At 40.6% G+C, this 9,778-nt stretch overlaps 1 long non-coding RNA gene across 1 annotated transcript; it reads left to right on the forward strand.

Moving 5' to 3' along the window:
* Positions 1-7,838: 7,838 nt before the first annotated feature.
* Positions 7,839-8,497, forward strand: LOC133648827 (uncharacterized). Its single transcript, XR_009825936.1, has 3 exons — positions 7,839-7,883; positions 8,033-8,125; positions 8,270-8,497. It is a non-coding gene; the product is annotated as an uncharacterized LOC133648827 (long non-coding RNA).
* The last annotated feature ends 1,281 nt before the right edge of the window (positions 8,498-9,778 follow it).

The raw sequence follows: 9,778 nt of genomic DNA on the forward strand, positions 1-9,778 counted from the left end.
GGGTGGGCCAAAGAAAAGGCAAACTAAAAAAAGTACATACAGTGGGGTGCGGGGACCCCTAGAGGTAGTTGTAGGGTGAGCGAAGCTAAATGACAGATAGTTAATAGTAATGGACCCTTATTGTGTCCATTTGTACACTCTCAGTTACATTAACATTGCTATTATACAGTATATAAATACCACTAAAGGCCTACTGAAACCCACCACTACCGACCACGCAGTCTGATAGTTTATATATCAATGATGAAATCTTAACATTGCAACACATGCCAATACGGCCGGGTTAACTTATAAAGTGCAATTTTAAATTTCCCGCCACACTTCCGGTTGAAAACGTCTATGTATGATGACGTATGCGTGTGACGTCAATGGTTGATACGGAAGTATTCGGACCCATTGAATCCAATACAAAACGCTCTGTTTTCATCCCAAAATTCCACAGTATTCTGGACATCTGTCAATCAATCAATCAATGTTTATTTATATAGCCTTGAATCACAAGTGTCTCAAAGGGCTGTACAAGCCACAACGACATCCTCGGTACAGAGCCCACATACGGGCAAGGAAAACTCACCCCAGTGGGACGTCAATGTGAATGACTATGAGAAACCTTGGAGAGGACCGCATATGTGGGTAACCCCCTGTGTTGGTGAATCTTTTGCAATTTGTTTAATGAACAATGGAGACTGCAAAGAAGAAAGCTGTAGGTGGGATCGGTGTATTAGCGGCGGACTACAGCAACACAACCAGGAGGACTTTGAGATGGATAGCAGACGCGCTACCGTGAGTACAGCTTTGGCTTCCGAACATTTGATCGCTTGCCCGTACGTGCGTGTCGCTATGTGCATGTCACGTACGTAACTTTGGGGAAATATATGTTTCTTGCCGACTCTGACGGCGGCCGGGGTGTCTTCGAAAGCTACAACGCCCGCCGCCGCCGTCCCGTAGCTAAGTTAGCTTCAATGACGTCGTTAGCAACAGCATTGTTAAGCTTCACCAAGCTGGAAATTATTAACCGTGTATTTACATGTCCATGGTTTAATAGTATTGTTGATCTTCTGTCTATCCTTCCAGTCAGGGGTTTATTTATTTTGTTTCTATCTGCATTTGAGCCCGATGCTATCCCGTTAGCTCAGTAGCTAAAGTGCTTCGCCGATGTATTGTCGTGAGGATAAAAGTCACTGTGAATGTCCATTTCGCGTTCTCGACTCTCATTTTCAAGAGGATATAGTAGCCGAGGTGGTTTAAAATACAAATCTGTGATCCACAATAGAAAAAGGAGAAAGTGTGGAATCCAATGAGCCCTTGTACCTAAGTTACGGTCAGAGCGAAAAAAGATACGTCCTGCACTGCACTGTAGTCCTTCACTCTCACTTTCCTCATCCACAAATCTTTCATCCTCACTCAAATTAATGGGGTAATCGTCGCTTTCTCGGTCCCAATCGCTCTCGCTGCTGGTGTAAACAATGGGGAAATGTGAGGAGCCCTTCAACCTGCGACGTCACGCTACTTCCGGTACAGGCAAGGTTTTTTTTTATCAGCGACCAAAAGTTGCGAACTTTATCGTCGATGTTCTCTACTAAATCCTTTCAGCAAAAATATGGCAATATCGCGAAATGATCGAGTATGACACATAGAATGGATCTGCTATCCCCGTTTAAATAAAAAAAAATCATTTCAGTAGGCCTTTAAATCCTTATCAATTTAATTTGAATATTCTTGACTTAAACATTGTACACATGTGCCTGTTTAAGAAACATTGTAAGCATATGGTGTCTACAAAACACAACTGCTGAAGAACAGTGCCTGATACCAAATCAGACACTTAGTATGGGACAAGGGTAGGATAAAATAAGCTTTATTTCTCCCTGCTTCTTTTTGGACTTGGATGTTGAATTGTTTTAGTGCATGTGTACTTGCTTATTGTGCTGTACATGTTTGACATGATTTAAATAAATGGCATTGTATTGTGAATAGCACGGTGGTTAAACAGCCCCCATTGTTAATCCTCCTCCAATGTTTAACTTTACTTACTATACCTCTTTATGGGCCGCCGCTTGTTGGCGACCCACCAGTCTTCCTTTTCTGTCTACCCCTGTACTATGTCTGTTCTTCTACGGGTTGTTCTGAAAACCAGTTTTATTGTACTTTTTAAGTGCAATGACAAAGTTCCATTCTATTAGTGTATGTATGTATGTATGTATGTCTTCAATGTTAAACATTGTCAGATGGAAAATGATTTGTTTTGAGAAAATATTAGGAGTACCGTCTTGTGTGTACTTTAACCTTGTTTTCAACCTTCCACATGTGTTGCTGAGTCCAGTAAGATGGAAAATTGCCTCTCAGACCTCACTATATAAGTTCTTTACTTAAAAGTTGAGACAACAGCAGTACTGTACTGTCGGACTCCAGGGTAATGCAGAGGACACGCCATATTGCATACAGAAGTCATATTTAATATATAATCTTTCTTTTGCAAGTACAACGTGTAGATTTGGTAAGACATGATCAATTCACTCAAGCAGACATATAAGAGGTACATTCTTATACCTAATATGTTTGCCAATACCAGACAACTCAGAGCTCTTATACTTTAAGTCTCACACACAATGTGGAAATGAGAGTATAGGGAGATGTTATGTGACCGCAGGAAGGACACACCAAATCCAGGACTACAAATCAGCACCACCAGGATGCGTTGCCATGGGAATCCAAGCTAAATGTGTTGATCAAAGGAGAGCGCGCCCTTCTTGATCTGAGCAGGACGAGGACTATTTTTGTTTAAGACAATTTTGCTTCAATCGATCACACTGTAAAAGAAATCTAAGACCTAAAATTTCCGCTTAGTGAGTCTTAATTGGACACAAACGAACACAATGAGAAAGAAGGAATCTGATTTTTCTATTCATTGTCCACAATGTTCTTTTTATCCAAATGTGGCTGCTTCAGTCGACAAGGACATACAGTACATGCAGGTTGACCTCTTGCATTGACATAAAATGAGAACGTTTGTCTTTTTCCTGTCTCTTTTACGCTGCATTAAAACCTGCAGACAGCGAATTCCTTGTCAGTGCAAAGTTAGCTTCAAAATAAAAGCATGGTAGTATTAACCCCGGATCAGAGGTCTTCAACGGGTGGTCTGTGACCCCTAAGGGAGGGATATTCAACTAAATTGTTTTGAAAGGCACATTTCTAGAAAGATAAGGACCTGACTTGTCACTGTGACATTACTATAATTTGTGTGTATATCAGAATCAGCTTTATTGGCCAAGTATGTTTAACACACAAGGAATTTGACTTGGTTGACTGTGCTCTCTTTGTTCAATGCAAGCAACAATTCCGGAGAACCAATAGACATTTGATTTTGGTCTATTTATTTTGTCAGATTTGCAGGAATACTCTGCTGTCAAAGATCATCTGTGTGACAGCACAATACTGTTTTTAAGAACATGCAGCAACAATTTTAGTCAAGTTTTTGAACTCAACAAGGGGGCCACCAGTTGAATAGCCTAAATCAGGGGTCACCAACCTTTTTGAAACCAAGAGCTACTTCTTGGGTACTGATTAATGCGAAGGGCTACCAGTTTGATACACACTTAAATAAATTGCCAGAAATAGCCAATTTGCTCAATTTACCTTTAACTCTATGTTATTATTAATAATTAATGATATTTATCTTTGTGGAAACACTGATCGTCTTAATGATTTCTCACAATAAATATATATAGAAACAGATAAATATCAATATGCAACACTTTATTTTTATATTTTCTCTAAGTGCACATTTTTCAAACTGAACATTTTCAGATGATCACTTCTAAGACAGTCTTGTGAAATCACAATGTCCCATTTTAACTAGCTAGCCACTAACGTTTTTTAACAAATCATGAATTACTTTGCACCATGTTTGTACAAATAATAACTCATGTAAAATACAAAAGTCAACTGTCAAATTTTTAAATAAATCATGTCACACTTTGAACTGGACACCAAATCTGTTATCTGTTTCTTTGTCAGTTAGTGGGAAGCCTGGCATTGCATGCTGTTAACTAGTGTGTTGTACTCTGGTGTGTAACTTGACACTGCAACTCTGAGTGAGTCTTACAGATGTGCATCAGCGAGGTGTGTTCTGTGTTTGTTCTTGATGAAGTATGTCAGAAAAGGCTGATTCACAAAGATAAGTTGAACCAAACAGGCTTGCAACTTTCATAGCTGCTGCGCATACACCACTGTACTTTTCTGTGTCAACAAGGCACCAAAAGTTTGGTGCAGCCTGGTGGGCTTTGAGGTGGAGGTCATTTTGCAGTGTTACAATTTCAATCTCCACCTGTTCAGCATCCAGGCTGAATGTTGCACTCAACTGCTCAGCAATGCATGATATGTCCATGTTCATGAAAGGATTAGAAATGAACGACACACATGGCTCAAGCTGATCCAGGTCACAAAACCTGTCCTCAAACTCTTGCCCAACTCTGTTAATGACCTGAGAGTACTTTTCTGCAACTTTGTCAAAAGCCTCAGATGCAGAAGCATTGTCTTTCAGCACCATCTGCACAGAGGGAAAGTGCAGCACTTTTTTTCTCTGTAAATGCCAGCTCACTGGTAAGTGCTGCTATTTGAGCTATTTTTAGAACAGGCCAGCGGGCGACTCGTCTGGTCCTTACGGGCTACCTGGTGCCCGCGGGCACCGCGTTGGTGACCCCTGGCCTAAATGATGAAAAAGAGAGGACTTAAAATGGAACATTGAGGAACACAACTAGTATAACTGAAGAAGTTGAACAAATGACTGAAGTAAACAAGCTACAGCAACACAAAACATGTGCATCTGCCAAAAAGTAGAGGACTTATACAGGTTCCTTGAGGAACGCCTCGGTTATGTAAATCACAAGTTTGGTCCCCAGTGTTCTAGGTTTATTAGCAAGGTTAAAATGTCAATACAAAGATCTGCCAATGTGTTTACAGTAGTCCAAGTTCCTCTGTACAACAGGAGCACTAGTGTTTTTAGAAAGTTGCTGCAAAAATGTTTGTCTCCCAAGTCTTGAAATGAACATGGGAGCCGGCATGGAGTCATTCACGTGCCGGATTTGGCCCCAGTGCTGCCAGTTGAATAGTTTTACCATACAGTAAATACTTCCGGTACCTTCCCACAGCCTCACAGAGCGAGAACAATGTCACCTCATCAAGTACGTTGAAGTACTTGTATGTGATGGGTGGGCAGGCTTGGCCAAGTAGATGAAGTGTTCCACCACAGCTGAGCACAAACGACTCCCATCGTTCACAAGTTGTTAACAGTCAAGAATGATTTCTTACTTTTGCATGATAAATACATTATGCTTAACACTCCATTACATTTACAGAAGATTTTTTCAACACTTCACTGCCATATCCCTTTTTGAAGGTGATTATAAAAGCTGTAGAGGATGATTTTGATGGAAAAAAAGCTTTGCAGACTGACATCAATGCTTGTGACAGGAGGTGACAACCGGACGACATTTATCAATATTGTTACCCTGCTGCTTTGTTTACACATTCTGTTTGAACCAAAGTGGAAGATTCTATCCTTCTGAGGAGAAGTGAGAATCCAAAAACAAAGAAAATGCATTTTTATTATTATGAGACAAATTAGGATCCATGCTGTAATTCTTGGTTTGTTCCCTCAGCATGTGGAGAATGACAACATTCTGCTTGACAACGTGTACGTTTATAAATAACTCGACAGCATTTCAGGAACCAGCTGGTCATTTTACAAGGAAGAGAAGGAGTAGGTCTATTTACTGTTGTTGTAAAGGCTACTAAAGGAATTGTCCCTCGCCACATTGTGCTTCGTAATATTTAAAAAAAGTATATTCTACCTTTTTAATGGCCTAAATTAAGCCCAAAAATGTGTTAAATAAATAGAATATATCAATACTACAGTAATAATGGCCATTAGATGAGACCAAACTAATGAGAGCATGCTGTTCAGTATTATGGCCACTGATTGGCTAAACCTTATTTTACTTTACAGTAGGGGGGCCCCTTGTTGCATAAAAAGGCGCATGTCAAATGTTAATGAATGACAAGGCACTTCTAATAAAATTCCTACGCAAATTAATTCCCAGATCCTTCTTGCTATGTCACTGATCAGAAAATAATGGAATATTTCCCCAAACATTCTCACTGTTCTACAGTGAGCATATCGTTTGGCTTGTAAGGCAGTCGCAGTACGACGCCAGTCAGACTTGTATCAGGAATAAAATTCTGCTTAGGGGCCTCAATATAGCCTTAATCATACACAACCCTTTTTAAATGTTTTGTTTTTCTGCAAAATAAAAAAATAAAAAATGTATTATACAAACCCCGTTTCCATATGAGTTGGGAAATTGTGTTAGATGTAAATATAAACAGAATACAATGATTTGCAAATCATTTTCAACCCATATTCAGTTGAATATGCTACAAAGACAACATATTTGATGTTCAAACTGATAAACATTTTTTTTTTGTGCAAATAATCATTAACTTTAGAATTTCATGACAGCAGCACGTGACACAGAAGTTGGGAACGGTGGCAATAAATACTGATAAAGTTGAGGGATGCTCATCAAACACTTATTTGGAACATCCCACAGGTGAACAGGCAAATTGGGAACAGGTGGGTGCCATGATTGGGTATACAAGTAGATTCCATGAAATGCCCAGTCATTCACAAACAAGGATGGGGCAAGGGTCACCACTTTGTCAACAAATGCGTGAGCAAATTGTTGAACAGTTTAAGAAAAACCTTTCTCAACCAGCTATTGCAAGGAATTTAGGGATTTCACCATCTACGGTCCATAATATCATCAAAGGGTTCAGAGAATCTGGAGAAATCACTGCACGTAAGCAGCTAAGCCCGTGACCTTCGATCCCTCAGGCTGTACTGCATCAACAAGCGACATCAGTGTGTAAAGGATATCACCACATGGGCTCAGGAACACTTCAGAAACCCACTGTCAGTAACCACAGTTGGTCGCTACATCTGTAAATGCAAGTTAAAACTCTCCTATGCAAGGCGAAAACCGTTTATCAACAACACCCAGAAACGCCGTCGGCTTCGCTGGGCCTGAGCTCATCTAAGATGGACTGATACAAAGTGGAAAAGTATTCTGTGGTCTGACGAGTCCACATTTCAAATAGTTTTTGGAAACTGTGGACGTCGTGTCCTCCGGACCAAAGAGGAAAAGTACCATCCGGATTGTTATAGGCGCAAAGCAATTAACAAAAAATGTGTATTTTTATTTTTTGCATGTACGAGTCTGACTGATGATTTCTAAATGATCAAAGATATATTATTGTACAAAAACACAATTTTAGGTCAACAGAGTGCTGCTGCTGATCTAGGCCTAGTGATTCTTCCTGCCTCTCTTTAAGCTGCCTCTACTGCACCTGTGACGTTTGCCGCCTGCCGTGCAATGCCAGTGCGCACTGGGCATCAAAAGCGCAGCTAGAGGCAAAACAATGTCACAAAAAAGGACATATCCTTCAGGTGCAGAAAAAAGGAAGGAGAAGAAAGTGGAAGAGGAGAAAAATTGCCATGATAAAGGTATGTTTGCATGACTTGGTAATAAAAAGTTTATCAAAGAGATTTGTAGCTGTAATTAGCTTTAGCTAGGTGACGTCAGCTAGCTAGCGCGGTGCTAGCAATATGTTTTTAGCATCAGGTTACTAGTGAGATATGTTGTTAGCACAAATTGTTTGCAGCAGAGCACGGTAATTTATGTGAGTAAAATAAACATTATTTTTTACATCAACTCATAAGTTATGTGAAACTTCCCCAGGAGCATTGTTAAAATACTTTGGAGGCACAGAATCAGCTCAGAGCCAGTCCACATCCTCAGGCTCAACTGTGAGTGATGAATCAGGTGAGGAAAAGACTGTCACCATACAGTATACATTTAATTTCTTAGTATAAACATTACACCTGAAGGGAAATTAATATAGTCAAAGTATCTCATTAATATGTGTGTCTATATGTATGTATGTATGTATGTATGTATGTATTTCATCTTAGGTCCATCTCCATCCTCTACAGTGCTCTCTCACACACCTCCATCCTCTGTGCCCACTGTCCCCTCCATGTCTGAAACCACAGCTGATTTATCTAGTAAGTTAACTGCAAAACACCCTTTATAATTGCTCATTGTACTGCAGAACACTCTGAGATTAATAATTATGTCCAACAGTGCAATTTAATGACCTTGTAGGTCCTTCTTTTTTAGTCATTGTCTTTGTTTGGTCACTTCCTCAGCAACTTCCACCACAACGTCCCCTTCACACCATGGACCATCATCAGCTCCGCCAGTTGACCCAGCTGAGTGGCCTTCTTTCCTCTCAGATTCAGACAGGACTGAGCAGGTGATCAGAGGACCACTGTCTATTAAGGAGAACTTTTCATTCCCCAAACGGCATGATGGCCGAAGTTTTCATTATCATTATACCTACAGACAGCTAGTCAATGGGGAAAAAGTCAAGCGTAGCTGGCTGACTTATTCAATAAGTAAAGATGCAGTCTATTGCTTTTGCTGCAAATTATTTTCCAAAAACTCCTTAAAACTGGCAGCCGAGGGACAGCGGGATTGGGTCAACATAGGTGCAATAATAAAGTGAATCAGAATCAGCTTTATTGTCCAGTTATGTTTAACACACATGGAATTTAACTTCAGTAGACTGCGCTCTCTTTGTACAAAGTAAACATTAAATATGAACAATTAACTAAAAATATAAACTAGTAATTAAAGACTAATATGTACAAGACTGATGAGACAAGATGACACTTTCACTGTAAATACAAAGCTTTATCACTTGGACTGTTCAACCCCAGGCCACTCTTGAAGCTGAATGTTTTCTACATTTTAAGATTAGGAACCATATGTGGCATATGGGCAGCACGGTGGTACAGGGGTTAGTGCATGTGCCTCACAATACGAAGGTCGTGAGTTCAATCCCAGGCTCGGGATCTTTCTGTGTGGAGTTTGCATGTTCTCCCCGTGACTGCGTGGGTTCCCTCCGGGTACTCCGGCTTTCTCCCACCTCCAAAAACATGCACCTGGGGATAGGTTGATTGGCAACACTAAATTGGCCCTAGTGTGTGAATGTGAGTGTGAATGTTGTCTGTCTATCTGTGTTGGCCCTGCGATGAGGTGGCGACTTGTCCAGGGTGTACCCCGCCTTCCGCCCGAATGCAGCTGAGATAGGCTCCAGCACCCCCTGCGATCCCAAAAAGGGACAAGCGGTAGAAAATGGATGGATGTGGCACTCTGGACATCATTCGTTCATTCATTGGTATTATTTATGTTCTTAACTGGGCCACCCCCATATCTTTATAAATGACATGTCATTTGTAAAGACATACCAGGCTGACAATAGGATAATATAAACAACACTGTCAGAGCCACAATGAGTTTATAGTAAGTGTGTGAATGATCAACAATCAATATTATTGGCAGAAATAGAGGGCCCCAAAATCAAATTTTGCTTAGGGCCCCATGGAGGCTTGGGCCGGCACTGGCTGCACAAAAGGGTATTTTTACACATAGAAAAACTTAACGAGGAAGCGCCGCAAACACATAGCATCAGCTGTTGGTAACAGTCATGGCGCCCTGTAGTCATGTGAGTGCTTTTGACCAATCATTGAGGAGATCGTCTGAAACAGAGTTGGACATACTCTCCTTATACACGACTCGGGGTCAGTTCAAAGCCTTGTATAGTGAGAGTATGGACAACTAAACGAGAGGCGCCATGTTTGGTACCTAGAATG

The sequence above is a fragment of the Entelurus aequoreus genome, linkage group LG04, assembly GCF_033978785.1.
Source record: "Entelurus aequoreus isolate RoL-2023_Sb linkage group LG04, RoL_Eaeq_v1.1, whole genome shotgun sequence".
Taxonomy (NCBI): Eukaryota; Metazoa; Chordata; class Actinopteri; order Syngnathiformes; family Syngnathidae; genus Entelurus; species Entelurus aequoreus.